At 39.9% G+C, this 4,925-nt stretch overlaps 1 pseudogene; it reads right to left on the minus strand.

The window, feature by feature from the left end:
• Window positions 1-1,398: 1,398 nt before the first annotated feature.
• LOC103581295 lies at window positions 1,399-1,950 on the minus strand (annotated as a pseudogene).
• Between the last annotated feature and the right edge of the window lie 2,975 nt (window positions 1,951-4,925).

The raw sequence follows: 4,925 nt of genomic DNA on the forward strand, positions 1-4,925 counted from the left end.
GTTTCAGTTTTCTCAACTATAAAATAGAGATAAGGATTTATATTACTACACAACTAAGTAGCCCGTACTGAACTAGGTCTCTCAGTTCCAATACAGAAATCCCAGGCAACAGAGTCTAATTGTTCATCGTGGCGCAGGTATCTACATCAGTCTTCAGATTGCGGTCACAGAGAAAGGGTAGTACAGCATAGACAAGCCGCACCGATGAGGTCTAGTCTTGTCAGTCTATTTAAGGAATCGTGGGCTAGGCAGAAACTGCAGACGGTGCTTTTAAGCATAAAATTGATACTTATTTTTTTAGTTAATAGACTTTTTTTTATAATGATCTTGCACAGCTATTTTAATTTTCTTTTTTGTGTTAAAAACATTACTTTGTTATTTTTAAATAATTAAAATGCGTTATAATCTTATTTAATTCTGTTTTTACCCTTCTTCATTAAAAAAGTATTTATTACTGAAAAATAACAAACATATAAAAGTAGAAAAGATTATAATTTATTCATTTTTTATAAATCAGCCAGGAGCCTAAGAGATCCTGATTTACACTTGTCAGTTCTCTTTTGCGTAAAATTTCACTTATCTAGTGAAAAGTTTATTCCTGAACATGAAAGATGGAATCCCATGCATTATTAAAGCTGTTAATTAAATACTCAAAGAAGAATGTTCCCATTGAGAATATCAATAAAAACCCTATAGCTCTTTGGATTTTTGTATTTTCCAAAACAAACCCAAATATGTAAAGAATTGGCCGTTGATTTGTTTTTTAGGTAAAAGAAACCGGTCAAAGACACATAATCACATATTTAGGAGCATACAGGAAAAAGAACTTTCAGAATTAAGCAGACTAGCAAGCCAGAAAGACCTGGCCATAAACTCGTTAGTTTTCCTGGAAAGTTGTATTTCCTTGTTTACTTTTTGGGTATTTCCTAGTTTAGGACCATCCAGCTGTTCATTCTAATACTTTGTCAGGATGTATGGTTAACAAGATGCCAAAAAGGTCACGTATGGGTGGTGCTGCCTGGTTGTTATCAGATTTTAGTAGCCTGCATTTCTCAAATTAACATCCTCCGGCAGGCATCTAATAAAAGATTAAGCTGTTCAATTTGTATTTTTATTATTATTTGGCAGCAGAATTTAACGCATTTTTTAAATGCAGTTTCCCGTCTAAAATGATTTTTCATTAATTTTTATCACATTATGGTTTTTTCCTTTTGGCAAATAGTAGGCCTTAGAAAAGATTCATGAGAAGACCCAATTAAAAAAGAAAATAGCTATATACTATGGAAATTTTAAATCAGTAATAATAGTAGTAGTAATTGTAGTGTTAGCAGTAGTAAAGTAAAAAAGTTGCTAAGGCCTGACATTTAAGTTTTGAAGAGCTCCCATTCAATACTAGACTTAAAGTCTCTCACCACGGTTGCAATCTGTAAGAAGTGAGCAGGTGGAGAGGAGAACTTTAAATGGTTAGGGCTGGACTCTAGTCGTCCTTTAGGATGTCCAGACAGATCACGCCCTGGCTGTTAATATTACAGGGATAGATTCTTGTTCAGAAGGTAACGTTTGGAGGTTTAGATGGATAGTCTAGCGAAAAGGTAATGTCAAGAAAGAGCACCTCTCCTTCTTAGACAAATGCTGGGGATCCCAGTATGGTTGACCTCCATTCATAAATGTTGTTTCCTTTGGGTCCAGCACTGCAGTTGGGAGGAGCATCCAACATAATTTCTGCAAGTTCCTTCTGAATTCTTTTAGCACTAGTTGACTATTTAGCAGCTGTTTTGCGGGGTATTTGTCCCTCCTTTTTCTTGGGCTGAACTTGCTCTCTTTCTGGTTCTTGCTGAACACTTTCAACGTTGGTCTCCACCAGAGCTTCCTCCACTAGTGTTTGGACTGTTATCAACTCTCTGTGCCTCAGGGGACATTTTAGATCCCTCAGAGTCTCCGTCACCACCCACTGTCATTCTAGCTCTGGCTTCCACGGCTGCTGCCCATGACTGCCACCACGGCCGCCCCTGAGTCCTGGAAAGTGAAGCCACCACCTCCGGAGCCACAGCTGCCGCTGCCTGGCCATCCACGTGCACCAACAGACTTTATTTTGTAAAGAGTTTTAGTTTTACAGAAAAATGAGTGGAAAGTACAGAGTTACCCTACGCCACCTCACTCCTTATCCCAGTTGCCCCTATTAACATCTTGTGTTAGTGTAGTGCATTTGTTACAGTTGATGAGCCTATATCAATACATGATTATCAACTAAAGTCGTAGTTTACATGGGAGTCCATTCTTTGTTTCAAACATTCTATAGGTTTTGACAAGTGTATCCACCCCCCTTTTTTCTTTAACATGTATCCACCATTGCAGTATCATGCAGAATAATTTTACTGCTCTAAAAATCTACCATGATCTAGCTATTTGTCCTCCCTACTCCCCCCAGAACCCCTGGCAGCCCCCAGTCTTTTCACTGTATTTCTAGTTTTGCCTTTTCCAGATGTCATATGGTTAGAATCATACCATATGTAGCTTTTTCAGATTGGCTTCTTTCCCTTGGCAGTATGCGTTAAGTTTCCTCTGTGTCTTTTCATGGCTTGATAGCTCATTTCTTTTTATTGCTGAATAATACTCCATTGTGTGGATGTACCACAGTTTGCCCATGTGTTCTCTTATAGAAGGACATTTTGGTCGTATCTGTGTTTTGGCAGTTATGAATAAAGCTGCCATAAGCATCTGTGTGCAGTTTTTTTGTGTGAATAAGTTCTCAACTCCTGGATAAATACCAAGGAGTGATATTGCTTTATGATAGGGTAAGAGTCTGTTTAGTTTAGGAAGAAACTGCCGAACTGTCTCCCAAAGTGGCCACACTATGTTGTGCTCCCACCAGCAATACATGAGTTTCTGTTCCTCCTCATACTGACCAGCATTTCATGTTGTGTTTTGGAATTTACCCATTCTAGTAGGTGCGTAGTGATGTCTCGTGATTTAAATTTGCAATTGCTTAATGACCCCACAGGTAATCACTATTCTGATTTCTATGACCATAGATTAATTTTGCCTGTTCTTGAACTTAATATAAATGAAACCATATAGTATGTACTCTTTTGTATAATGCGGTTTTCAATCGGCATGTTTTTTATGATTCAACCATGTTGTTATACGTATTAGTCAGTTTTCTTTTGCTTATAACAGGATGTCTGAAACTGGGTAATGTATAAAGAAACAAAATTTATTTCTTACAGTTTTGGGGCTGGGGAGTCCAAGGTCGAGGGAGCACATCTAGTGAGGGCTGCCTTCTGGGTGGGAACCCTACAGGGGACCACATGGGGAGAATGGCAGAGCTCCTCAACATGCTCATTTGAGTACCACTCCTGTGACCACCCACTAAACCATTAACCCATTACTCCATGAACGGATTAATCCATTCACAAGGGCACAGTCCTCACAGTCCAGTCACCTCTCAGAGGCTCCACCTTTCAAATACCATAATCAGATTTCCCACCCTTTCTTTTTTTTTTTTTTCCTTTTTGTCTTTTTTGGTGTCCGGCAATGGATCACAACCCTCAGCGTCGCCCCCGCACCGGACTGGGACCGGCAACAGGATCGCAACCCTCGGTGTTGCTCCCGCGCCCCGCTCAGCCAGTGAGCGTCCTTTTTGTCTTTTTTGGTGTCCGGCAATGGATCACAACCCTCAGCGTCGCCCCCGCACCGGACTGGGACCGGCAACAGGATCGCAACCCTCGGTGTTGCTCCCGCACCCCGCTCAGCCAGTGAGCGGGAACCGGTCTCCATGTGGGATCCGAACCCTCGGCGGGAGTGCCGCCGCGCCTCCCAAGCGGCGCACTATAGCAGTGCACCACCGGGCCGACCCCTTTCCCACCCTTTCAACACTGTTACAATGGAGATCAAATTTCCAATATGTAAAGTTTTGGGGGACACATTTGACCCACAGCATTGTATATATTAAGTTTCTTTTTTATTGCTAAGTAATATTCCATTGGATGACTACACCACAATTTGTTTACCCATTCTACTGCTCATAGACACGCGATTCCAGTTTTTGGCTATCCTGAATAAAGCTGCTGTGAACATGAACTGTGAACTTCTTATACAAGTCTTTTGTGGGCATAAATACTAATTTCTCTTGAGTACATATCTGCAACACTTTTTATTATTTAAAAAATTAGCAACAACATAAATATCCAACAATAGGGGATAGGATTAATATGCTATTATATTGGCTAAATATTATGTATCCATTAAAAATTGTGCTTATAAAATTGTTAATTGATGGAAAAAGTTTATGATATATACCATGGGAAAAAAGGATGCATAATTATTTGTGTAGCTTCTTTTTCTTTTACACTTTTTTTTTTGTATGAACAACAGAAATTTACTTTTCATGGTTCCGGAAGCCAGAAGTCCTAGATCAAGGCACCAGAAGATTTGGGATCTGTCAAGGGTCTACTTTTTTTTTTTTTGTCAATATACAATGTGGTTGATTATTATGACCCATCACCGAAACCTCCCTCCCTCCTCCCTCTCCCCCCTCCCACCCAAGAATGTCCTTTCCGTTTGCTTGTTGTAACACCTTCAAAGAAATTGTAGTTGTTATATCTTCTTCCCCGCCCCCCCCGGTTGTGTGTGTGTGTGTGTGTGAATTTATTTATTAATTTTTAGCTCCCACCAATAAGTGAGAACATGTGGTATTTCTTTTTCTCTGCCTGACTCGTTTCACTTAATATTATTCTCTCAAGGTCCATCCATGTTGTTGCAAATGGCAGTATTTCATTCGTTTTTATAGGAGAGTAGTATTCCATTGTGTAGATGTACCACATTTTCCGTATCCACTCATCTGATGACGGGCATTTGGGTTGGTTCCACCTCTTGGCTATTGTAAAGAGTGCTGCAATGAACATTGGGGAACAGGTGTACCTTCG

This window comes from Galeopterus variegatus, unplaced genomic scaffold (genome assembly GCF_000696425.1).
Source record: "Galeopterus variegatus unplaced genomic scaffold, G_variegatus-3.0.2 Scaffold12743, whole genome shotgun sequence".
In the NCBI taxonomy this organism is placed as follows: Eukaryota; Metazoa; Chordata; class Mammalia; order Dermoptera; family Cynocephalidae; genus Galeopterus; species Galeopterus variegatus.